The sequence below is a fragment of the Hirundo rustica genome, chromosome Z (assembly GCF_015227805.2).
Source record: "Hirundo rustica isolate bHirRus1 chromosome Z, bHirRus1.pri.v3, whole genome shotgun sequence".
Taxonomy (NCBI): domain Eukaryota; kingdom Metazoa; phylum Chordata; class Aves; order Passeriformes; family Hirundinidae; genus Hirundo; species Hirundo rustica.
This window is the reverse complement of record NC_053488.1, coordinates 68209606-68237487: the sequence shown is the minus strand read 5'-3', so window position 1 is coordinate 68237487 and position 27882 is coordinate 68209606. Positions and strand designations below refer to the sequence as shown.

Below are 27882 nucleotides of genomic sequence, written 5' to 3'. Positions count from 1 at the left end.
TTAAATCATGGGAAAGATACGCATTTAGGGAGATGATTGCTTATATTTGAGTGTGTATTTGAGCAAAGGTGTTTGTGATGGACTAAGTGATATTAATCCTAAAAGATTCTTGAACAGAGATAGAGATGAGGAGTCCTCTGTGCCAGTGAAGAAGTGAGAAGATACCTCTGTACCTTGAGATGAAGAATCCTTCCCCTTTGGAGTTATCCATCTTGAAACTGTGGCACCCCAGTATGCAAAAGTCTAAGACCCATGACCCAAAAGCAGCTTGGGAACCTGCTCCTGGGAGGGGTCACAAAGGCAGGTTTCTCCAGGCGGCTGTTTTTGTGACAGTTAAAACCCACAAGAGAACTGTTCTCAGTTGTCAGTGGGATCCATGATTCTAAGAGAGACTCCTCTCCTAAAGATTGGTGAAAGACTATTTTCAAATGGTGAAACTGACTGGAAATCACAAGTTCTGTCTCTTAATATTGATTTGTAGGAAAGTTAACAGTTTGTAGGGGAGGGAAGGGTGTTTTTAGAGTTTCGTTTCATTTTGTTTTGTTTTAGTTTTTTTCCCCACCTTTCTTTTCCCATTCTTTTAGTGTGTGTTAATAAAACTATTTACTAATTTTTAAGCTTGAGCTTGCTTTGCTTTTTCCCTAATCTTTCTCCCACAAAAAGAGGACACTAAGACCACTACACTAAATTTGGTAACCAGAATTTAGCGAACGTGAAACCACTGCAATGTTTTCACCCTTGAAGACACTCTTTTAATGGGGTCTTTCAAAGTAAGCAGATTGCACGTTTGAATATATTTAATGTTTTTAAGTAATTTATCCTTTCTTTTTGAGATGGTTCTCAGATCTTACATGCATACAAAAATAATGCTAAAAAAACCCAAACAAACAAACAAACAAACAAACCCCCCCCCCCCCCAAAATCACCAGAGTAGTTTTGTTTGGTAAAATGTATCTAGTTTAACTATTGCATCCCATGAATACAAGCTTTATTTTCAGTTGAAATCAAGACTCTGAAAAGTAAAAGCTTTATATTTTTGTAGCTTTTAAAGGATACAGAGGACGAGACAAGTGTAAGGCTTTTACGAGCCTTCTAACTGTCTTTTTACAGAGTTTTAGTCCTTATACTCCTATATAAACTATACTTGTTGTATATATGAAAAGTGATAAAAAACTTACTCTGTTTTGAAATTACAATCCGCTGGGGGAAAAAAACCCACCCCTTGTTTTGTATATTTTCCAGCTATTCTTCTGTCCCTGATACACACTTTTTAAAGAGCATTTACTGCAGTAGAATCTTCAAATGTTTATTCATCTAAATTGTAAACAAAAGCATTCAAAGGAGACCTTTCAAAAATTCAAGAGAATCTGAAAGTATTTTGAGGTAAACCCTTAGTTAGGTATCAATGTTTGTGTCTAACTAGGGAATCTCTGCTGAACTCCATAAGGTAGTTCTGCACAGTTCTGTAAGTGGTACAAAGGACTGAGTGTTCTCTTTGCAGTGATTTTGCTTCCTTTCTTTTCCCAGGTAATAGTAGAAGGTTTCTTCTTTGGTCTTCAACCTTCATTAATGCATTGTTTTGTATAAGCATTCAGGAATACCATAACACAACTGCCAAACCTGTAGTTTAAATCATGCTACCACTATAGATTATGTGATACCATTTTTGTGTTCAAGAAATGTCACAAAAATCTACTGACAGGACCTATTATGTAGATAGACCTTAAATATTGGGATTTTGTTAGGTTTTTTGGGCTTGTTTGTTTGTTTTGTGGGTTTGGGGTTTTTTTGTTTTAATTGTTTGTTTGTTTGTTTGTTTCTTGTTGTTTAAATGCTGTGTGGACAGACAAAGACTGGCAGAGATTGATGAACTTTGAAACACCAATCCTGGGGGGAAATTCTCTTTTTTTTACAACAGGAATTCATTCTTTTGTGACTAGTGTTAGCCAAATTAAGTATGCAATAACTGACCCACCATAAAACCATCCTGGAAGTGTCACATTAGTTCTTTTTATGGCAGCATAAAAATGAAAGTTAGCAATAAAAGTTTCCAAATGAAAGCTTTTAAAGCTTTCAGAAAGAAAGACAGGAAGTATTTTCAGCAAGTACTTGGTTTAAGGCAAACTAAATAGACCATAGTTTAAAAAATTAATCTCTTGAAAAATGCTTTGTTTTGAACATATTTAATTCTAAAAATAAAACTGCAGGAGCCTGTAAACACAGAAAACAAAATTTATAGTTGAAGAGAGGACTCATATTACAGTTTCTTTGGCATTATTTAATTCATACCTGATGGAACCATTTTGCAGAACCAAAAATGAATTCATAAAACATCTATATCACTGAATTCTCTCTTATTAGAAACAGGACCAAAATTCATTTGTGTGAGCAATTTTTTATCAGTCAGATGAAATGAGCTTTCTCTTGTTTGTTTGTTTGTTTGTTTCAAGAAATTAATATGTATTAGTTAGCTTGTATAAAAACATGTCTTAGCTCCTATCAGAGTTTTGCAAGGGGATTATTATGTTCCCTCTCTCGGGTTTTCTTTATTGTTATTAATATGTGTAAGAAATAGTAGGACAAATAATATATATGATACTCCAAAATTTATGCATACAATCAATTCTGGCTACTAATCTTAAAGAGGAAGTAGTTGTTAGAAATGGATCAGATATACTGGGATTCCATATGAAGACTGCATCTCTTTCACCTGACAGAAAGACATTTGCAGGAATGTGGGAGACTTTGATTTGTGAAGGCAGTGTCAATAGGAATTAATAAACACTTCCTCTCAGAAAAGTAGGGACAACCAAAGAAATGTATTGGAAGAAATATGGGAGCTCCAAAGGGAATATTTTCACAGAAGAGAGAATTTCTGGAACTGGTTATTCCTGGAATTTATTAAGTACAATTTGTATCTAGGTTGAAGAACCTATCAGGAAAGTGAAATGGAGCAGGATCTTTGCTTCAACAACCAGTGTATAATCTCTCAGGCAGGGAGGTCTGAATAAGTGGGTCGGCAATATTGGAATATTTAGTTGTTTCAGCAGCTTTATAGGGTGCTCAGTAGCTCTGTTCAAAAACAGAGCAGCTCAGTAAGCAGGAGTACCTTGTGAGAGCCAGGGCAGAGGTGTAGGAGGGTGTTTTGCCCTGAGGATCTCATGTCTGTGCATGCAAGCACAGGTGATTTTTTTGCAGCACTGCTGTGCACTTCCAGTAACTCTGTATGACAGCCAAGGTGGCTGTTTCCCTAAGGGGATCAGAGGAGGGAGGATTTCAGCCATTTCCTGTCACTTTGCAAGGCATCATTTTAGATTGTCTTGCTAATAAATGAAGTGTAGCTTAGGGCACCGAGACTTACCTTTCAGATATGATTTCACTCTGAAAACTTTAGGGATCTGATTTTACTTGTATATTCAAGTTTGTAGTATGCTTATCAGTATCCAGTGATATTTGGCCATGAAATAGTTCTGGTTTTTACTAAGACATTGGTGGAATGGACTTTCACATTCAGGATTTTTTCCTATTTCCTCTCTAATAATAGTACATTTACTAGAACATAATGGTTAAGACAGAAATTATTTTTAAATCTTTAATTTTTTAAAATTAGATTAAATGAAACAAGTTTTCTGAGATTACACATTACACTGCTGAAAAAAGTACTCTCAACCTCCAACCTAACTCTCTGTTTATATAAGCTGAAGAAGGTAATTGTCTTCTGAACAGAAAGCTGAACCAAAGATTGTTTTGCTTTGGGAGCGATTCAGTTTCCAAGATCATATAGTCCAATTCACCTGCCATGATCAGGGACATCATTCACTAGATCAAATTCCCATCCAGTCTGACTTTGAACACTTCCATGGATTGGGTACCCTCAACTTCTCAGGACAACCTGTGCCAGTGTTTACTCTCATGTAGAAAATATCATCCTTATATTAAATCTCCTCAAATCACTCTTTCAATTTAAAACTCTTGCCCTGTTTCCTGTCCCAAAGGAACTTAGAAAAAATGTCTCTGACTTTCATACAGACTCCTTTTTAAACACTGGAAGGCTGCAACGAGGCCTCCTGGAGCACTCTTCTCCAGGTCAAGAAAATTTAGTTTTCTCAATCTTCCTTTATAGGGAGGATGTTTCAGCCCTCTGGCCATTCATGGGTCCTGGAGGATCATTTACATAGTCCTCTTCTGGACCTGCCCTAGCTGGTCCATGCCCTTCCTGTGCTGGCACACAGAGCTGGATGCAGGATTCCAAGTAGGGTTCCAGAGCAGAGTAGAGGCGCTGAACCCCCTCTCTCCCCTGCTGCCCATGCTGCTTTGAATGCAGCCCAGGACACTTCTGTCTTTCTGGGCTGGAAGTGCTCATAGCTAGGTCATGTCCATGTTTTCATCCATCACCACTACCAAGTCGTTCTCGGCCGTGCCACTCCAAATCCATTGATCTCCCAGCCCATAATGATACTGGGGGTTACACTGACCCAGGTGCAGGACTTTGCACTTGCCCTTTTTGAACTTCAAGAGAATTGCATAAGTCCTCTTTCAAACCTGTCAGGGTCCTTCTGATTGGCATCCATTCAAATCCAGTTTGTGTATTCTGCAAACTTCCTGAGAGATACTTAATCCCACTATGTCATCAAGGAAGCTGTTCATGACATAGCTGCCAGTGTAGACCCTTGAGGGGCATCATTCATCACTGGTTTCCACTTGTACATTGAGACACTGACTATAAAAGTTTTGGGTATGGCCATCCAGACAATTTCTCACCCAATTAAAGATCCATCCACCCATCCATCAATCCATCCATCCATCCATCCATCCGTCCATCCATCCATCCAAACTACATCTGTCCCATTTAGTGTCAGGGATGTTTTGGAGGACCATATCAAAGGCCTCATAGGTAAATGACAACTGTAGTTCTTTCCTTGTCCACTGTTTAAACATTCCATCACAGAAAGCCACTGTATGAATTAGAAAGCATGATTTGATCTGTGAAGTCACATTAGTTGTGTCACCTCCCATTATCCCATATGCTTCAACATATGGAGATCATAGTTTCATCCAGGAAAAAGTGCATCTTACAAGGCACAGAGATGAGGCTGACTGGTCAGTCATTCTCAGCATTCTTCCTTTTATCCTCTATAAATTGCTTGTTATTATGACAGACTTCATTTTGGTTTACTTCTTTTATGAGAGGGGCGTTTTTGTTTGGTTGGGTCTTTTTTCCCATTCTTTATTCAGAAATTTAAATTGCATAATAAGGGAAGAGAAAATTATATGGCTTGCCTTGACTAATTCTGAAATTTCTTAGGTCTAACCTACAAACAGTTTTTCCATTATTTTGTGAAACTGAACATGAAAAACATCTAAGAAAAATCCTCAACAGGAGTCTGAATTTTCAGACAAGAATATTGCAAAATACAAAATACATATCCAGCAAATTCCTGTAACACCCACAGTAACAGCTGCTTAATATACAGGTTGCCAATGATTTAAGACAATATCTCATTGATAGTGTTCTTTCCTATGAAGCTGTTCCATGGATCTTGATTTTCTTGTCAAGTTCTTAAATTACAGAGGAAAACACCTGTAGCCATTAGCTCCACTGAATAGTGCATAGTGTAATATGTCTTCACTGGTGCAGACAGAACTGGCCTAAGTTTCCAGTGTCACAGACCACAACACCTGTCTTAGGCCAGTGAGTATTTCCCTGGAAAATGTAGGGACGTTTATGTAGGGACAAATGTAATGTCCCTGTAGGGACAGAATGTTAATTGTTAATAGCTACTCTATCATCTTGCAAACACAGTGATTTTAGGGTTGCAAGTTACTGCTTTATTAATGAGCTGATGCAAGACCCCTAATTAAAGGAAGACTCACATCTGCTTTTCTGTACAGCTAGAATCATTAATAATGTATCAATAATAATGCTTAATGTAAATTGTGGGAAATCAAAGTCAGGATGTATTCTTTTTGATCCTCTGCATTCTCTTTCGTAATGTCTTTCAAATGAAGACAGGATGAATATTACCTTTAAGAAGGAAAAAAGAACAAATTGGTTTTATGCGCATTTTTGAACAGAGATCTTACTAATGTTTTATGAGACTTCTTTATTCTAAAAGAAGCAATTGTGGATTAATTCAGATCTTTTTTTTTTTTTTTAATACCAATAACATTAAAAAAAATTACATTATTAATTTCTTAGGAAGCCCCCTTCTCCTGAACAAGATGTCAAGGCATTTGAGAAAACAGACACTACCTGCATTTAAAATTAATGGATATTCTTTTGTAAAACCATTTGTTTATGAAATGTCTTGCTGGCTTTAGTTGTACAGATTCATGACACTGTATCAGACATAGATCACGAAAAACACATAAGCCTTTCTTAATAAGAAAGTCATAAATACAAAAACCAAATTTAAACTCAAATCTTTTAAATTGGATTTTTTTTCCCTTCTTTTAATTCCCTCTACATAACCATACTGTTAGAAATTATCAGCAATTTTTGGCCAATTATATATGTTATAACTGAACAAAAATGATCCACCCAGTTCTAATGGTTGTAAACAGCTTCTAATGGATATTTTTATTTTTGAAAAGCGGCATGAAAACTATAAAAATGAAAGGTAACATTTATCTAAAGCAAGTTCAAAGACTTTTAATTCTCTTATTTGTAAGTAAGACTCTTGAGGTTAAGACAGGCAAAGTAGAATCAATTATACACTTCAGCCTAAAGAATTTTTGTAGAATATTTTTATTTAATTAACTTCCAGCTTCCCACAAGGAAGTAAAACTCGTTGATATTTAGATATAAATGACGTCAAATTGGTTCTCTGGCTCTTCTTTTGTTAGTACTCCTTCCATATAAATAACTTTAATAGGATTTTGCACACTAAAAATAAATTTTCATATTAAACAAAGTCAATTTTCCTGTCTCTCTATAGCCCCCTAAGGGGAAGCAGATATATGAATAAGATAATCCATCATTAGTAGCAATGGTGTGAATAAAACTCACTCTTTAAATACAGCCTGAGAAAGGCTACTTAGCTGGTTTGGGAGTCTGCCTAAAACTTTCAGCTAAACTAGCTGACAATGTGAGCTGGGGTCACCAATCCATTCGATGCTTGGTGAGCAAAAAGAAAAAAATGTGAGAAAGTTCATAAGTGGAAAATAGCAGATAAAGACTATCATTAATACAAAATACAAAGACCAACACAGTCTTGCACTTCCATGTAAAAAGCAATGTAATAGGGAACAAGAAAACTGTATTAACATCCCATTTTAATCCTGGTCGGAGCATTTCTTAAGATTGTTTCTTGCCAGATGAAGTTACTTGAAAAACAACTTGGTTTTATTTGCACAGGGTGGGGAGGTGGGGGGTGTGGGGTGATTGGTAGGTTGGTTGGATTTTTGGTTTGGTTTGGTTTTTGTTTTATTTTATCAAAAAATATCTCCCCAAATATGTTCAGGAGAAATTGCATAAATTCTTAGCTGAAAATATGACATTTCTTATGTAAAAGGTTTTCAAATCTTTGCTATATTTTCTGATTTCATCATTTCTTTTTATGTATCTACAACATTTCTGTATGTATAACAGAAAATTAGGATTTATATCACTTTTCTAAAGGATCACAAAAACAAACAAAAGGAGCAGATCTACTGTTGCAGCAGACATTCAGGAGAAACTTTGAAAGGCGTGTCATATTTTTACTCCAGACAGCAATTAACCACCTCAAAGCCAATTTCTCCTTTCCCTTCCATTGGATGGGGGAGAGAGTTGAAAGGGTAAAAGTGAGAAAACTCCTGAACTGAAAATAAAACAGCGTAATAAATGAAATAATAGTGACAAAACTAATAATCAAAAAATGTAGTGAAAGGGAAAATAACAAAAAAGAGAAGATTAAAGCCTAAGAAAAACAAGGGAAGCAAGTAAAAAACAACTGCTCACCACCAACCAGCAGATGGCCAGCCAGTTCCTGAGCAGTAGCCCTGGCCTGATTTCCCTGTAGTTTCTGTGCTGAGCATGATGCCACTTGGCCAGCTGGAGTCTGCTCCCTCCCAGCTGCTTGTGCACTGCTGACCCCGTTTTTAGCAAGGCAGCATGAGAAACTGAAAAGTCCTTGACTTAGCTTAAGCATTGCTCAGCAATTCAACCAGCTGTGTGTTATCAACATTATTGGCATCCTAAACACAAAACACAGCACTGTACCTGCTGTTCAGGAAAACTACAAAACATTGACTTGTTTCATTTATTTGTTTTCCATTTTCTTTTCCATTCTGTTTCAACACTCTATAGCAAACAGCTCCTCCCCATCTCACAGTCTGACCGTGAAATATTTTGATAGAGACATAAATGGAAAGCACTAATTTACTCTAGTCGCTCAGGATGGAACAGGATGTTCCTTCATTAAAACAGACTCATTGGTTTGACTGCTGTACATTACTGAATTTACTGTTAGGAAAAATGCATAAAATACTAAATACAGCCAAAACCAATAATGGCTGTTAGACTTGCAGAAGGTATAAGTCTGTGTTTAATATCTCCTCTATAATTGTGTCTTTCATATGTCACTAAATATGAATCAAATAACTCCCTAGTCTTGATACATTTAAAGAAAATAATCTCTTGATGTTAAGAAATGTTTGGTTGGGAATGGAGTAGAATGGGAAACTAAGCTGATACAAAATAATTAAAAAAATTTAATAGAATTAGAATCCTGATACTAATTATTCATCATCTGAGAACAAAAGATAATTTTGCTGTTGTTTTCTTAAAACCGTGCCTTTTCCTTTTGGTGGGAGGAGCTCAGATGTGGAGGTTATGTAGTGGGAGAAGTCAATTCAGACTAGAAAGTAAACAACCGCGTGGATTAACTGACAGACTGGGTTATATTCAAAGTTCATATCAAAAAGTGTAAGTGATTCTCAGCTATTACACTTTAAGCATTATATATAACATTATAGTTAACTCAAGTCCCAATCCACTGTGAACTTCCTTCTTGTTTTTGTGTGTTTTTAATTGAACATGGTTAAGTTCTTGTTAAAGAAGTGGTCTCATTCTGTTTCTTTTTATCCTTCTCATAGTATAGTCTGGGTTAATTCATTAGTTCAAAATAAATGACAGAGAAATAAAATTAGGTGCACTGCTGAGCAAGACCAAAATTTTTCATGGCAGCTTTTACCAACTTCACTGGACTTAAATTTCTTGGTTGGCAGGGAGCTTACATGGTTTCTGGGATCAATTCCCAAATGAAATGTTTTAGCAATGCTTGAAGGAAAGCAATAGTAAAATGGGAGAGGTGGGGATTATATTTTATTTTGTTTCGCAGGTTTTAAGGCCAGCACATAACTGGCCTGACTCAGACAGAAGAAAAAAACTCTTCATTTCCATGTAAATAAATTTTTACCTCTAGTATTGTACCTCTTGTAAAGAAACCTGTGTGTTTTTTCCTCGAGATTCAGGTGGTTTTAGAGTCTTTTTGCCCTGCAAAGCTCTGAGCCAAATGCAAGAAAGAGACGGAGTCTTGAGGTTCTGATTTTTCAAGGTTGCATGCTTCGTTTATTATTTCTTATCTTACAATTTTCTCAGTGCCCCACAAAGGTCTGTGCAGCTGCTCAGGCATCTGGTGACTCCTCGACTCCTCCTGAAGGGGGCTGTTGTTATCTTTTATACTAATTGCTACGTATTCTTTATTTATCATTATTTGCCAATACCTATCACTTATACTAAACAGGTCATCTCTACCTTGACCCAATCTCTTTAAACTACTTTGTGCCACCATCACTGCTGAAAATGGAGTGAGGGAAGAAGAAAGAAGAAGCAGGAGACAACACCCCAAATCCTCTATCTTGCCCCCATTCACTTCAATGCTAAAAACCCAAATCTACTATTTTCTCACCCTGTGATAAGCTAAACTACTATCTTTCACACTTTTGCGGCTTGCAATCCATCCCGCAGTGCAGGAAGCCTTTCCCATGGACTGAGATCAAAGCCAATGTCCCTCTGGGCTCTGGGCCAGGGTTCCAGACCCCCCTGTCTATGTCTCTGACCCTCCAGGGCAGCCAAAGGAATGCCCTGGACTCCAACACTTATGGACACTTAAATTGACATAATATAATTATTTAAAAAGTCCTACATATAAACACCTGTTACTAAGTATATTGAACATCATTTTCATTACAGGATTAGCTCGACAAAGGTAAAACAGGTATCTAATGCCTTTATAGGTTTCACATGCTATTCTTACTTTCTATAAATATTCCAATTTTGATGGATTTGTTTCATGCAGTTTAATTACATCTTTTACTTTAATGTTATACAGATATCCAGTGTTTTGTTTTCTCTCACATATAGATGTAGGGCCACTGATTTGGATTGCATCTATCTCTAATTCTTAATTTTCCTTTGTTCACTAAATTTTAATTTCTATTTTTATAGTCTTTCATTCTTTTGCCTATTTTATTTCATACATAATATAAAGCTTTTCTTTAGTATTGCTCCTTCTTTTTTTGGACATTTAATTTAGGTCAGCAAGTGATCTTTCCACAGAGTATTTTATGGCAAACTAAAGGTTTTCTTTGAAATCCAGCTCCTTGTTTCCATTGAAGGCAATAGTAATATCAAGGTATTCATTATGAATAGGAGTGAGTCTTTACGCAAATGTAAATGAAATGAAAACCAGTGTTTGTCTCGGAATTTCAGTATCTGAATAACACTGAAGTTCTTAAAATGAGCATCTAGAATTAGGATAAACTTTCTTAAAATTTCACCCAATACCACTCGTTCGAAGGGAAATTCCTTTAACTCATCTCAGAGGAGTTTGAGGTGTTGAGGCCAATTTCCATCCTTTCTGTAACTCAAGTTTAGGACTCAGCAATATTGTAACTGTAAAACACTAGAAGTTTTCTTCCCTGAACATCATAATATGCAGATTTTGGATTACTATTTTCACATGGGAGGCAAATATTTATGGGGCAGTGCCATTACCAGTAGAACACAAAAATGTTGGAAATAGGTAATCCTTCAAAAAACACAAAAAGCTAGGAATTGTTATTCCTCCAGCTTTGCTGGCCAGGCTGAGTCAGAGATTCATTAGTAAGTTTGTAAGAAAATTTACATGAAATATGTCATTATCAAGTTGTGAGTTGGAAAATTTCACTCCTTACTAGAGGTGAAACAAAACAATGGCTTGTAAAGGCCTAGCTGTAATAAAAATGACATATAAATCAAGTATAGGAGGTTTTGGCGACATGTTACTCTTTTTTGTGCTTGCCCTGACAGATGTCACTGTGCTGTGTTCAGGCTGTAGTAACACCTCGTTATCTCGCTTCTGCTGTTTGTGACACAGAACAAACATGCGGCAGAGACCATCCAAGCTAACCCCCTCTAACCTATTTCGCTTATGGTTCTCCTGTTTTAATAAAACATGAACCAGAAATATGGAGAAATTTCTCATTTTTACTTCACAAAATCTCTTAGGTGTCCATTTTCTACTTATCAAATATTCCTTGAACCTTTCAGGGCTAGAAGCAGTGCACCTTTTTTTGGCTGTACTTTTTGGCTGTTAACATGCAAAATACATATTTTAATCAGAGATATGAAAAGCAAAGTCTTCATATTTTAAAATTATAAATAGACAAAACTTATTCCAGTTACAGAGTCAGTTAAAGTTACAGCATACTTCCCCTCACAAACACCTAAGTATTTTTACACCCCAGACTATATATTTATTGTGAAGCTAAATTACCACCTGGGGCTTTTCTTTCTTTCTTCCTTCCTTTTTTCTCCTGAGAAGATCCTTAGAGAAAGATTACACACCCATTTTAGTGTAACTTACTATCAGTAATTTTCTGAGTTGCATTGTTTAAAACATTTTATTTTCCTTCTTAATATAGATCTTGAGAGAACAATTCAAAAGTCCCAAAAGACGAGATACAAATGAAATTACTGGAGACCCATTCCTTTGGGAATTGCAGTGTGAAGCATGCAAGAATACGAAGAACATCAAAAACATGCCGTCTGAAATTTGTGTGGTTTTGAGTGGAGGAGGGAGGGAAGAAAATTAAACATCAAAAATTCCAAGTATTTTGTTTCATTTGGTAGCACCATAGGTTAAAGACAAAAAGGACAAGGCGGGAATCAAAATATTTTAGTAAATTGCTATTTCAGTTTTGTGACAGTGGGAAAAGTTGTAACTAAACGGCCATCAACTTGAAATCTAGGATTGCACTAGATGTCTTTGCTGTACTGTTCTTCCCCATCAATTCACTCTTCCTTGGGAACCTGTGAGTAGACATTAGACTGGCAGTTTGAAAAGTAGCAGTGTGCTTCCCCATTGAGTAGGTTACTTAAAGAACTCCCACTACTTCTTCCCAGACATAAATGGAGCACCAACTACCACCACTGTCTCACCCAGTGAAAATAAGGAAAGAGCTATGTGGGCCCTTCAAAATCTCTGTATTGCCTGTTCTCTATACAAGAATATGAAATCTCCTATGAAAACTTTGTATACTTTTTTTACGTCAACCTGGAAGATATAGGGAACACCTAATCTACTGCTTACAGATGACTATAATTTTTCTGTGCTTTTGGATTATGCAGGCAGTCCTTGATGATACCCATAAAATGGCAAAAGTCCTATTTAAGAGCTTGAAATAAATATCCTTGCAGTTAATAGATGAATTCATTAATGTTAGTTGGTTTTATTCATCAAATTGTGCTACACACAGATGCCATACTGCGCTCAAATACATCATTTGCATGTAAAAGGTTACTTTCGGGATCTGTAAATACCACTGTTAAATTCAGATTTGCATATGCAGATACATGCAGGTTTTCTTGCACAATATAAATAGACTTGAACTATTTACATATGGAACTATATCTAACATGAATATCCTTGATGGGAATGGGCAATTCACATCTTTTTTTGAGCACGGTAGTTCGGACATCCCTTATTTATATTCTGTGTCTTTACTTGCAAACCTCTGTGAAGTTTTGTTGAAGTCCCAAAGGGGTTAATTAAAATATTTGGTCTATTTAATTTCATGTAAATTTCATCATCTCAAGTTTTAGATTTAAGTGAAACCAGAAAAAGCTCTGTTTGTTCATGACTTTGATCTGAGGCCATCAGGGCCTGTATGAATTTCTTCAGGTTTGGCTCAGGGTCAGCCCCAAGTTGACTCAGTCAAGTTGAAAACCAGTGAACTTGGGTAAAGAAAGGCATACTGCTGTTTATAGACAACTGAGAATTGCAAGGAGAGTTATCAATGTTTCTGCTGAACAAGAGGAAATTATTTTTCCCACCATCTTGACACATATATACCTAGTTCCTTAAAGTATTGTAGCAAGTGTATTAAAGCTGGTATCTTATTCTTAGGATTTGAGCAACTGCTGTTCACTCCCTCTTGACAGCTACTTAGCACCACTAGAACAGAAGCAGTTACTTCTGTGCAGCTATGAATCTTTTCATTGCCTTTGATTTGAGACTTGAAAAGCAAGAAACAGATATCTGAGATTTTTTTCTTAATTATTTGTTACTGTTAGCACTACCAAAATATTCAGCAATTTTGTTAAAAACCCTCATATTCTTTAGGTGACAAGTTTTGTTTCTTTACCTCTTAGGTTGTCACCATACCACACAGAGAAACAGTGCATTATTACTTCTTGAGAACTCTTGTAAATGAAACAGATATAAATATGGGCCTGAAATATATCTGAAAGAAAAAGGCAAAGAAAAAACAAAACAAAACAAAAACAAACAAACAAAAAAGTAAAACAAAAGTAACATCAATTTATCTTCTGTCTCAAAAACAAGTATACAGTTTCTTCACAATAAAAGCATCTGGTGTGTTTATCTTTGTTTGTTTAACAAATTTAATTATCTACTGATGGAAAATTGCTGTAATTAAAAGGCACACTAAAAATAGACATTGCATAAATTATTTAACATGAGAATAAACTTGAATAATGAAACATTCTGTCCACACAATTTTAATATTTTAATTTACTGTAAATAATACCACAAAATAAGTCAATATTGAAAATAAAAATAATGAAAAAAATACAGTTAATGATCTCACAGCTTCACCCTTCCTGTAAAACCTTACACTGATCTAGAGGACAACGCATATATTTGTGAATTTTGCTTTATGAGAAATTCCCAAAGTGTTTCCTCTAAATTTACAAGATCTCAGAAAATCTGCTTGCTGGGTTCTTGATATCAGTGATAGTATAAAGCATCACATATAGATTTGGGAAAAAGTGAAATTTACCAACAAGGTTAAATTAGGGCAAGACTGGTTGTTTTCCATTTACATAAAAGCTAGACATCCCTATTCATAGGTTGGTCAACACAAGAGATGCGGAAAACATACATGAAGTGCATTTCTTAGAAAAAGATCAATTAAATCTGCATGAGGATGAAAAGATAGATACAGTCTTGATGTGCTTTGCTTGTTTGTTTTTGTTGTTTGTTTGGATGGATTGTTTTTGGTTTTGTTTTTGGGGTTTTGGTTTAGTTTGGTTTTTTGTTGTAGTTGTTTGTGGGGGTTTTTTGTCTTCTTTTGGGTATCAGTCACTGAGTTCTTTCCTTTCTGTGTAACTTGCCTCAAATGGTGAAATACCATCTAGCCTCCAATCTCCTAGGAACAGTAGTCAGTCACTTTGGCACAGTTTTTTCCAGCACCCTGAGCTAGAAGTGGTCACCTGTTTTGTAGCACAGCACTGTCTCGGGAAAATGCAGAAAGCATGAACCCCAGGGGATTTGTGTGAGCCGTGTTTCCCGGTTCTCACGGGAATGCCATGGTAGAACATGCTGATAAAATACTCAGTCTGACCACCGCAGTGCATGTGGTTGTTTCTGAAACCCCCAGAGCTGCCATTCAGAGCAGTCCTCTCTCTCTGTGACTCTAGTTGTAGAAGAGTATTAGAGGAAGCTGAACCAGGAGGAAGAATGGAAAGACCAGCTCAACAGGAAATGCATCACTTTGCCACTAGTATGAAACTCTAGGCAGCATGATGCACCCCTCTGTTGAAGACTGACTCCAGGAACCTAAGTCTGTCCCTAATTAATATCATAAGAAACACGATACATACTGGCTACCAAAACCATTTTCAATAGAATGAAAAAATATCTCACAGTTGCTGCATTTTATTTCCCTAAAATTTTTTTTCTGATAACTTTGAAGGAGCTGCACATTGTCTGTTTTCTGATTATTACCTTCACAATTAACTTGGTGTGAAAGGAAACCAAAAATTATCTACCCATCTCTTCTTGTGCCTTCAGGAAAGTGGCTGAGTAAGAGAGATGATAAACACTGTGGTAGCTGGATTTAAATGTGTCAGTAGAGATTTGTCCTTTTAGATGAAAGGTCCCAGAGTCAACAATTCTTACTAACATCCAGCCCGTTAAATAAACTTTATTCTCATTAAATTGTTATTCGTCTTGCAGATACACACTGTATCTGAGTGCACAACCTGTAGAAGTCAGATGATAATATATATTGGATTGCTCTGCTATAAATGTGCAAAAATGTCATGAAGTATTCAAAGAAAGGTGCTAATATCTGACACTCAAGGTGATGTTGCAACTAAGCCTGGCAGTATTGGATCCTTTGCATTATTGACTTTGATTATACCTTACTAATGGCTGGTTCCTTTTCCATCTCATTGGCAATAGCTTCATTTCCTTCTATTGAGTCTTTCAGAAAAATTCATATTCCAGAGCTGAGAAATGGAAATTACTCTGCCTATCTTAAGAACTCAGAAATATCATATCCTCAAAAGAGATGTTCAGAAAATCAAGTATTATTTAATCCTTCTGCACTTGCTGAGAGGAACCATGCAATTCTGTTCTCCAAGACCACAGACAGGCTCATTAACTCTGCTTCTCAGACACAGAGGAGTGAAGTGAAATGGATAAGAATCTGTAAAAAAACCACAGCTGCTACTTTTTAATTACCAATCTTCTGCAAAGAAAGGTTGGGATTCCTTATATTTTGTGAAAGAGGATTATTGCATCATAGAATCAGAATGGTTTGGATTGAAACGGATCTTAAAGACCATCTGGTTCCAACTCCCTTGTCCTGTGAAGGAACACCTTCCACTTGACCAAATTGCTCAAAGCCTCATTCAGCCTGGCCTTGAATACTTCTGGGGATGGGCCATCCACTACTTCTCTGTGCAACCTGTGCCTGCGGCTCACCACCCTCACAGTACAGAAGAGGAATGAAGTCACCCCTCAGCTGCTCCTCACAGGACATCCCACTCAGCTCTTTCTCCAGCCTTGCTGACATCCCCAAGATGCCTTTGAGTGCCTCCACATTCTTATTACATTGTGAGGCCCAGAACTGCACGCAGTACTCAAGGAGAGACAGCACCACTGCTATTCACATAAGGTGAAAATTATTGCTATAAATGAGGTTACTATCTTTTTTTTTTTTTTTTTTTTTTTTTTTAAATAACATTATGTTTCCATCTGCACATTTCTATTGATCTTGGGTTTTATTCAATGTTAGCCACTTTCCAGGAATTTTCAATAGATAATGCCAGTCTCACAAAGAAAAAGGAAATGATGATTTGATGACAAAGGCATTTTATCATAGAAGCACAGAATATGAGTTGGCAGAGAACCATCAGAGTCATAAAGTAAAACTCCTGGCCCTGCACAGCACATCCCCAAGAATCACACCATGTGCCTGAGAGGTTGTCCAAATGCTTCTTGAGCTCTGCAAGGCTTTGTGCCGTGACCACTTCCCTGGTGACCCTGTTCCAGTGCCCAACCACCCTCTGGGTGAAGAACTTTTTCCTGATATCCAACCTAAACCTTCCCTGACTCAGTTTCAGGCCATTTGCTCAAGTTTTTTCATTAGTGACCAGAGTGAAGGGATCAGTACCTGCCCTTCCTCTGCCTCTCATGAGGAAGTTGTAACTGCAGTGACGTCTCTCCTCAGTCTCCTCCTCTCCAGGCTGAAGAGACCAAGTGACCTCAGCCACTCCTCATATGGCTTCACCTCAAGGCCCTTCATCATCTTCACTACCCTTCTCTGAACCCTCTCTTCATAGTTTAATGTCTTATACTGCGGCACTCAAAACTGCTCCCTGCACTGGAGGTGAGGCTGCCCCAAGTCAGAGCAGAGCGGGACAATCCCCTCCCTTGCCCAGTTGTGATGCTGTGCCTGATGGCCCCCAGGACACAGGTGGCCATCCTGGCTGCCAGGGCACTGCTGGCTCATGTTCACCTTTCCATTGACCCGGACCCCCAGGTTACCTTCTGCAGGATGGCTGAATATGAAACTGGTTGTAACCGATTAGAATACAGTTCCTCCTTGTTCAAAATCCATCTCTGTCAATGCACAAAGCCAGATACTTAAGATATGGTTCTGGCACACACAGATCAAGATTTCTGGAAACATAGCTGAGAAAAACAGCCTACCCCTGCAGAAATATTTCTAGGAAAACAATGTCATTCATCCTAGACAGGAAAAAAAAAAATAACAGTATTCACCTTTGCAGTTCAGGACAGAATTATGAAATCATCACACCAAGAAACATGGGGGGGGAGATGGAGAAAGATTAATTAAAAATTAATGCTTTCCACCATTAAAATTATTCAGGGAACATGTAGAGCACACAAAGACAACAACAAGCTTGTAAACAGTAGAGGAAGCTAAGGTGCATACAGATTTTGTATTCTAGGGAAGTGGGCTCTCCTAAGTAGCACAGTAATGTGAAGGTGACTGAGGACTAAAGCTTTGTAATTCAAAAAAGATTTCCTGGAGCATGGCTTTAACAGATTTTAAGACTCTCAGTGTGCACATAACACATGAAGCCAGCAGCTAAATTTGCCACTGTGTTGTTAAATCAACAACAGTTGAATCACTGCAGGATCAGGAATGCATCTCTAATGCAGTAGTGGCAGCTCAAAGGTGCAGAAATGGGCTGGCACAATCTAACTTTGTGCTTCTCATGTCAAGGTCTGTTCATAGGGAAGAAAACCTTGACCAAAAAAAATATGATATGACTTAGACTTTATGGGACGTGAAATACATGTAACATTGCAAGACAATAGGGCCCTTTGAAACCACCCAGTACTATGTGAGGAGATAATCATTAAGTGAAAGAACAGCTGCCATGGACTTTTATCAACAATTTAAGGAAACATGCTAGTGAAGTGGACACATAAATAGCACTATCAAATTCTAAGCAGAATGCACAACATAGCATGTGGGACTGCCAAAATGGATTCAGCTCAGCCTTGCTGCTGTTACGAAGGAAAAGTGTTCACAAAAATGGGAAGGAAGCTCTGTATTTTCACCCACCATTATTTTCAACAGTTTTGTTTGGTGAGTAAGCAATGGCAGAAATGGAATCATACAGTAGTCACACCTTTTTTTTAGTGGAAATACACCCATTAAATTAATATATGTTTTATTAGGAAATAAAACAAAATAAACAAGAGACAATAAGTTCTTCAGGCAATAGACTGATCTCTAAGAGTGTGTCAGAATTTGATTCTCTAGATTCCACACTATTTAGTGTTGAAATTATTTTCTTGTAAAATGAATGAAAATAGTGAAGTGGATATTTAATTACATTCTTAAAATGGAAGAACACACACTTTCCTGAAAGGAACGGGAAAAATTGAAAAAATGTGTCTATAATGTGATTGTTCTAACATATCAGTATCAAATTAATATCATAATCTTGGTTATGTTGGCTATTCTGAAGCTAGCATTTTCCCTTTTTTTTTTTTTTTTCCCATGAATGAAATCCTAATAGCTTTGTTTCATTTTAGAGGATGAAGAAAGTGATTCAACTTAGAGCTTTTTATGAAATCACATTCTTGGGAACTAGCTATTCTTTCTAAGGCTTTGCATTGATTCAAAGCTGCTGAATAGAACCTGCAAAAGAAGTTGCTACCTCTTACTAAAAATTGAGAGTGTACTACTTGATTTCTCCAGGGAGCTGTAGTGACAGAAAAGTGGCAATCTGATCCATTTGATAAAAGATCCACTGAAGACTCAGTAAGAGGGTGTGAATACACTTAAAAGAAATATTCTTTGCTCTTTAGAATAATGTCATCACATCAAGTATGTTTGATCATGAGTTTCAGAAAGCATGATGAGAAACCCATTGCTGAAAGCATCCAGCTGACCAAAATGCCTGTTATTCAGCTATCAGAGCTGTCAGGTGAAAATGAGGCCTTATGCCTCAAATCACCAGAAAAGTCACAATATAATGACCAAGATCACATTGGCTTACTACAGAAATGCCGCTCCCTTCCAAAAACATGAGATACACTTTCATGAGAGACTGTATATAATCAAAAAACCCCCTGAGATGACAGATGAAGGCAATATAGATGGAGGATGTATCCTATATATCAGAAAGCATCTTAGTAGTTCTAATGCTCCAACAATACCTTAGATAACAGAATAGGCAATAAAAGTTAGGTTCTGTCTTATATACCAAAAGCAGAGATAAAATGATACTAAAATAAAGAAATAATAAAATTAGGATTAGCAAAGCAGTGTAGCAACCCAGTACAAAAGAGGAGAAAAAGCTCTGAATCCATGATAACAAATACCTTCGGCTTGCCATCTGAAAAACATATAAGGATGTGGCAAAAAAACTAAAGGGTAGATTAGATATAACATAGAATGCATTCTACAAACCATCTAGATTAAGAACATTGAAACAAAGTTACAAAAGTGAATATATGGTGGTGTAGCAAGATAGTTTTAGCACTCTGAAGACCTTCATCATCTGTTGGTCTCTTTCTTATAAAGCTAAGCAGTATTGAAAATATAACACTACAAAGAACAGAACTTAAACAAAATAAATTCAAATTTCTTAGCAATCTCAGTTACATAAATACTGGTAAATGGTTTAAAGATCCTGTATGGGAGGATGACCAGAATTTACAAACTACAGCAAAAAGAAAATAACACTTATGTACCTGAGTGTGAAAATAAATTTCAAAAGAAAGACTAGAATAGTAATACAAAAAGTAAATAAAACATTCATCTTTCTATCAGAAATTTGAAGATGGCATCCAGCAGCCAGTTATTCAAATCATACAATGAGGTCAACAGCTTTTCTCAGTCGATGATACTGAACAAAGACCTCTCTATTTCTTCGCATGTGGTATGCAAAACAAAGTAATCATCAGCAATGTAGAGGCCATGTAACGAACTGATTGTTCTAATCATGTGCATTTATCCTCTAAAAAGAATTCCACTGTATCCATTACATGATATAAATGATATAAAAATCATTTTTATAAATAATTGATCTTATGTATAAAAGGAGATGGAAAATAATTTGTTCAGAAAGACCACAGGCATAAGGCAACTGAAGATGATCCTAATAGGCAACGTGGATTCCATCTATCCAGCTTTGCTTCAAGAAGCTGCTTTGCTTCAAGAAGCTGCTTTGCATTGACTCTGGCCATATGTCCTCAGGAAATGTAAACTATTTCCTTTTTGCTACTGGAAACAACTGAGATCCACCATACCTATCAGGGAGCACAAAGTGTGGGGCAGCTTTTCAGAAGATTACTAACTGGCAGCATCTTCTCTGCTGCCAGGAGAAGCTGGAGGCAAGAATGGAAAAGGTCACGCAATCACAGAAACACAGAATGAACTAAGTTGGAAAAGACCTTTGAGATCATCATATCCAACCCATGACCTCAGCAACTAAACCATGGCACTGAGTGCCACATCCAGTCTTTTTTTAAACATGTCCAGGGACAGTGACTCAACCACCTCCCTGGCCAATTGGAGAGAGGAAGACAAGAATCTTACTGTTGTACTTCACCTGTAGAGCAGTTCAGTCATCTGGGTGCATGTAAGTTTGAGAAACAACAATCATGGCCCTGCAACTCTTAGTGTAGCGCACAGAACAGTCAGTGTCTCTCTGCGCTAACAGCCTGAAAATGTGTTTACCGGTCTTCATAGAGAGTTGTGTCAGCTGCCTTTTTCTTTACAAGGACTCTTCTATATCCCTGGGAAGACTGAAGAAAACTGCATACTTATAGAAACATGTTGAGATGCCTACTATGATTGTTGTAGACAGTTCACCTCCCTTTTTGAGTTTGGTAGAAAGACATTTTTTCTGATATTATTTCTATAGGCCCTGCTGTAAATAGGAACATGTGAAGGTGCATAAGAGCAACAAGAATTAGAAAAAGCAGATTCTGCCTTTTGTTCATAGTTCCAAAAGGTCTCTTTAGAAAGGCAGTTATACAAAAATCAATTGAAAATTCATGAACATGCACAGCTCTCTAGCAGTGAAAAATCTGTAACCATTCTCTGAAAGTTTCTCTGTGGGAAAGGAGGGACAAGTTGAACAACTGTGGCCAGAAAATTTCCCAATGCTTCATCTTGCAGGATCATTTAGGCCATTTGATAACAGAAGAATTTGTACACAATGAGATTCAGCTGGAAAACTGTGCCCTGGAGAGTGAGTTGATATTCACCACTACACTAGAACTCTTCTAGATATGTCATGCTGTGAGTAGCCATTGTTTTTAAAATGTAATTTCCATATCAGCTTGCAACATTTTAACCAAATCTCTCTCAGGAACATCATGGTTATGAATATTCTGTGTTATTTTATGGAAGGGATTACTCTTACTGGCATTTTTTGCAATCATTAGAAACAGTAACACCTCTAATTGAGTTTATCGGATCTATGTATGAAGACTCAGACATGCACATGCTCAATGGATTTTATTGACTGTATAGAAAATTATTTATGGTAAAATGTTATTGCACATCTAAATGTGTATTAGGAATAGACCAAGAATTACTCATACCTATTTTATGCTTCAAAACATAGATAACAATAGACAACATGCAAATGATTTTAATGTTGTTCTATTTTGATAAAAAAATAGAAAGAATGACACAATGAACCTCTAAGAGCCGTATATTCATAAGTTGTTGTGCTTTGTTTAATCATAGCTAAGATATAAAGACGAAAGTAGAAAAAGGCATAGATGTAAAAGGCATTCAAGGTGTGTTCAAATGCAAATAATAGCAATAAAATATCAAACTTGCAATGATAACAAAAATCTCTCTAAGTGTTAAACTGTTAATTTAACTACATTGTTAGATTAAAACCTCTGCGTTTTAACAGATGAAAAATGGGAACTAACTCAGGTGTAGAGATTTCTTTATTGTGTTAACTTGGAATCTAAATGTTTGAATTTTTAAAACTACTTCTTTTTTCCTTTCACTGCAAAAAAATGGACACATTTCTTGATCCTGGATTTCCAAATACTCTAAATTTTCATCATTCCTTAAATCCTAACCCTAATCATTTTTCAATTACTTATGGATAGATTGCCATTTAAGGAAACAACAAAATTATAAACTTTTCAGAACCAATATAAGTCAGCATCCTTCTGAATAAAAACTGTGAGTCAGCATACCACTATAAAAAATCTCATGTAAGTTTAAGCACTATTTGAAATAGCAGTGTTGAAAATTCAGAGAAAAGCAAAGTAAAGGTGAAGGCAGGTAATGGCCATATTCATAAATCCTAAGAGTGGTGTTTGTTTATTCTCCTGAAAGATGGATTATTATTTAGAATACAAATATATTATGCTGTGCTACCCGAACAGGAAGAATGAATGAGAATGCATAAGATTGTTTCTAATTTAATGGGACTCTTCTTTCATTACTTGTTGGATAAGCATGAATGAAAAATTAACTACAGATGTTTACATGTGTCTGATGACTTGATAGTGACTCGAGACTCTATTCCCAGAGTAATTCTAGCCTAGAAAGAATAGTACATCAGCAGTCTTCATACATGTCCAACAGTTTCTTAATTGTGCAAAAATTCCTAATTTCCCCTTTTGAACGCAGCATATTTGCCTGTGTAAAAACTATTACATTCTGTATATGTCAGATTTTCCCACAGAAGTGAATGTGTGTAAATCTTGCTTTATACCAGCAAAGTCACTGACAAGAACATTTCTTGTAAGCAGTGAAGTTAAAGGTCACCATTATCACAGAAACATTCCTTGCAGTTTTTAATCAGTTTTGAGAGGGTTTTAACAGATTTTACTGATTTTTCTCTTTGAAATGTCTTTATCTCAGCCTCTGCCAGCCTCTGTGTCTTCATTGAAGAATACTTCAACCTTAGTTGCTGCAGTATAGTCACATATAACATATATTTTTTCTCTATAATACTGTACTGAAGTTACTGTGTAACTTTATGTTTTTATTAAATTCTGCACTTCGTATCAGTACTTCTTCCCTACCACTCCTTATTTGTCATATCAGTAGGGAAGATTTTCATTTTCTATATATCCTCTCTTTCAGAAATCAGCATGGGCTTACTAAAATAAGAAATGACTAACGGAGTTAACCGTTATCATGGAAGATGCATTGAGAGATTAATCTAAAAGACAAAGTTTCAGGCACACAATGTTCCATCTGCGAGAGTTAAATCCTGTTCCCATTCAAACCTGTTGAAAAGTTGTCATTGAGACAGCTGGAAAAAAATAGTACTCAAGAAATTATTTGTTGGAAACCTTGTTTTTCTACATACAGAGATTTTAAATTGTTGTCGCTTCTTAAATTTAACCATCGTAATTGTGTATAGTTTTAATATTACCTTTTTAACTAAGCTAAAACCTGGTCAAAACCTGTTTAGGTTATTGTCAGGGTTGAATATTTTATCTTATTGTTAAAATAGTTGTAGAAGTGAAATCAAAGGGACTATTAAGTTATGCAACTATTCTAATGTAGGCATCTTAGGTATATTTTCGTTCCTGGATTTTTTTAATATGGTTTTAATCTTGTGTTTCTTGTTATCATGATTTGCACAGAACCTGCCCTATTGATTACTTCTAGATCAAAAAAAAGTCCTTCGAAATTAACATCTTTCATTAACTCTTCCTGGAAATTGTCACCTGGCTTTTCACTGTATAAAGCAGAGAAAAATCAGTAAATCCAAACATTCTTATTTTTTATTTCATAACAAATTTCCTTTTGTTTGAAAAAGAAAGCGTAATGATAAAATTAGACAACTCTGTGGAGAGGCAAAATTAGTTTCTGGGGCCAGAATATTTGCTGATCTTGAAATTATTTTTTATATTGTTCATTTTTCATCCCCAAAATTCACCCAGCATGGTATTGATTTAAATTGTAACTTGTATTTTTGTTTATTTGTTTTTTATTCACTTGAAATACATTTGGAGATCCATTATTCAAGCAAACTCATCTGAAGTTGCTGCTTCTTGATTTCTTTTTTGATGGCCATGAAGTAAAATGTGTTCAGTTCTTTTATAACAGATAATTTTAAAACATAAATCAATTTTCTAGTCTATTTCATAAGCAGTGGTTAGTGTGATTTTTTTGAGACACAAAGAGTAGGTTTTTGCTATTCTTTTAAGAAGTTGTCAGGCTATCAAGAGAACTGCATTGCGTGTAGACACCTTTGTCACAACCACCAATCTTTCCTCTCTTTTCCCCAAAAATGAGTGAAAATCTGAATTATGTATTCATTATATTAGTTGAGGAATTGACTTTCTGTTCTCCTCAGAGTTCCAGCAGCTCCAAATATAAGAGTCAGAAATAAGGACAAACAAAATCCTTGAGAAATATTCTATTGCAAAAATTATTTGAGCAGAACTGAAAATTTCTAAATATTCCAGTTACTCCTTCTGTTAGTATAAAAATTGAGGAACAAATTGTACAAAATAAAGAGAGAATATTTCCACCGGATTCCAATGCATCCACTGGGATCGCCCTTTTTCAACCAGCTCTGAGTTATTAACTGCAAATTACAGGCCCACTTGTGTCAGTGATATTTTTCTACCTTCTCTGCAGGGCTTATTAGTGCTTCTATGTCAATAGTAATTATTGCATAGAATATCACTAAGCAGGGTCTGATGAAACAAATGAGGGAGGAATTGTGTGCATCCGCAAAAGACAGACAAGTACTAAGGAGAGCACCAGGGATGGATTATGTTCCCTTAAGCGGAACCTCCACAACTACTCAGGCAGAACAATTTCACAGGAAAGGTTTCAGCTTTTCCTCCTGATAGGCTCCCTTGACATCTACAGACAGGCTACTTTAAAGATTTAAATGTAAAGGTACTGCTGTTTACAAAGCAGGAGAGGTTGCAGCAGATAAGAGGAAAAACATTTTTTGAGGAAGTGACTGAGGAGATGTGGGTGAAAACAAATATTGTGTTAAATGTGGTTAAAAAATAAAAAGTTTAAAATATTTGAAAGGATTTTTAAGAGTAAAGAATCAATGAGAAAAGTCAGAAATAAGGGGGGGATGCTTTCTTAGCAGTGCTTTTCTCATTCCAACTCTAAATAAGGAATTCTTCTACTTATAATCCTTTTATGGTGAAAATGTGAAATATACCTCTGCAGAAGTAATCTATAGAAAAGAAGCTTTAAAAGTAGGTTTGCTACATAGTTTGACATTCAAATTACTATATCTTCTTCACTCATGCATTTTAAGCCCATATGGATGAGAGAAGGATGTAACAGAGCTAAAACATATCTTATCTTAACGTAGTTATTCTGGAGGATATTTAATAACACCTGCTCTCACATCTGTAAACAGATGTGCATTATTTGCTGTATTTTACCATGGTATTATGAAAGTTTTCTACATACACTATATTGTTGGATATGGATGAGCTTGTAAAAGCTGACAAGGTATTGATGCACCCCTTATATTTTGCATTAATCTTTTATGTTTAAAGTTTTGGAGTACACCAGCTTATAAACTTCCTAGCAATAGGGTCTGCAGCTGCAGTGAGAGTGGAACTAAAAAAAAAAAAAAAAAAAAAAAAAAAAAAAAAAAAAAAAAAAAAAAAAATAGAATAGAAAAGTGGATCTAGAGAACAGGTTGGAGTCTGGCAGTTTCATCCAGATTTGCAGGACAAATCTGGAGCGGGTTTTTTTATATATTTGCTTTCCTTATTCTTTTTCAAAGATTCAAGATGCCAGGCATCAAGATTCAAGATTTCCTCTTTATGCTAGAGGAAAATCTCTGGCTGTTTTCCTACAGGGTAAGTTTAGATCATGGGTCAGACTGATATTGTTTCAGGTTAATGGGTTTGCTATATATTTTTTTTTTTTTTTCTCACACCCATTGATACTCTGTGTTTATCTCTGGTCTCATAAGCACACTGATATTTTTCAATCAAGAATGAACAAGAAAAAGTGAATTTTACACTTTGTAGGAGTTTCAGGATAACTGCAAAGACTATACCACAGATATTTTCTGTATCAGTCTCCTTGAGTCTCATTCAATAAGGAAGTTGTTGTTGTCTGAATGTCCAGTTTCTTTGAAGTTATTCCCTTATTCCATGCTAAGACTTGTCCACGTAAGGACAAGACTGCTAACACAACAAACAGGTGTATGTAGCCACCCCTTCTACTTCAACTTGACAGCAGAGTCCAGATTCCTCTAGGCAACCTGATCTGGTGGGGTTGGGGGCTTGGACTGGGTGACTTTCAAAGTCCCTTTCAACCCAGACCATTCTGTGATTCTCTCCCTTGCATTTGGGCACTGATCAAAATCACCTCTTCTCAAAGTTGATTCGCTTCACCTGGAATGAATATCATGCTGCCTTCCTGACAGAGGATTCGGACTGTAACAGCAGTCACTGACCTTCAGCTCCAGTAAAGCAAAAAGACAAGTCTTGGTAAAAAACAGGCTGTCTAGCTAGTTCCTTTCAGAGGAGAGTTTAAACTCAAATAGTGGATAACATAGAATGTGGTTGAATTAAAGGGAAGGATGGGAAAAGGGATATTTTGTGTGTCCCTGAGGACACACAGGATTTAGCAGATCTTTCCTTGGCATCCCATATATTGACAAAAGTCTTAATCCTTTCTGCAGTCCTGAAAGGTAAGTCTTTTACCTTTCTTCGGGTCTCTACCAGCTCTCCTGCATCTGCCCAGTATTAGAACACCCACTGATTTTTAGATGACTTTTTATGTTTATACAAACATGGTGTAGTGTAATGCCAGAGAAGCAATTAGCCTTCAACAAGTGGGGTTTCTGCTCCAATATTTGAGAGGATAATCTTCTAATACTACTAAGCCTATTTACTCTCAGGCACTCAGCTTCAGTTCCATTAATTTCAGTTTACTGTGACACTCTATAATTTATTCTTCCCAAGATTTACACGCATCTGCACTACCATTAACTGTATTTGTTGTGCTATTAGCTTTAAACTTTTATAAATACCACAGAGATGGCAAATAAAGTGTCAAGGAAAGTGGATGATGTATGAAAGAGTAGTAATATCTGTTTGGAAAGATGCACCAAATTTCTTCAGGGACTATATCGGCTCCCATAAGATAACTATTAAGGTTATCTTGGGTTTTGAGGCTTATTCCTGAACCATATTGATTCTTTATTATGTTTGTAGTTCTTGAAGTATAAAAATAGATGTAACCATTAGAGTTGTAATTCATGTGTCTCTCTGGTGCTTCCATCTAAATTTTGTGTAAAGACACCAGAAGACTGGTTATCGCCCTCTGAGACTTTCCGTGAAGCTTCTCTGTGAGAAAGGAATGTTTTTTCTTCCCTAGGAGTGAGACCATCCTTTATGCTGTGATTCTCAAAATACAAAAAATTATATCTGTGTTGCCTTGTATGAAAGTGTGAAATAACATGATAGGTGGTATATCCCAGTTCCATGTAATTTTTGCAATACTGTTTTGAATAGTTACAGGATATGGGAAGCACAAAGGTGAGAGCAAATGACAGTCTTAAATATTCTCCGCTAACAATACGTATCAGAACAGTTGTTATCTAATTCAAATCTTTGAAAAAGGAAGTAAGACCATGCAACAGCCTACCCCAGTCTTTTCTTTTTCTTTTTTTTTTTTTTTTTT

General features: G+C 36.3%; 1 protein-coding gene across 3 annotated transcripts in view; it reads left to right on the top strand.

The window, feature by feature from the left end:
* LINGO2 (leucine rich repeat and Ig domain containing 2) overlaps positions 1-27882 on the top strand; it is a 467557-nt gene that overhangs the window by 185955 nt on the left and 253720 nt on the right. The window contains exon 3 of one of the 3 annotated variants that reach the window (XM_058424072.1): positions 21388-21510. The exons of the other annotated variants lie outside the window; for them this stretch is intronic. The gene's annotated coding sequence lies outside the window, so the exon portion shown is untranslated. The remainder of the gene's footprint in view (positions 1-21387; positions 21511-27882) is intronic. 3 annotated transcript variants of the gene reach the window in all.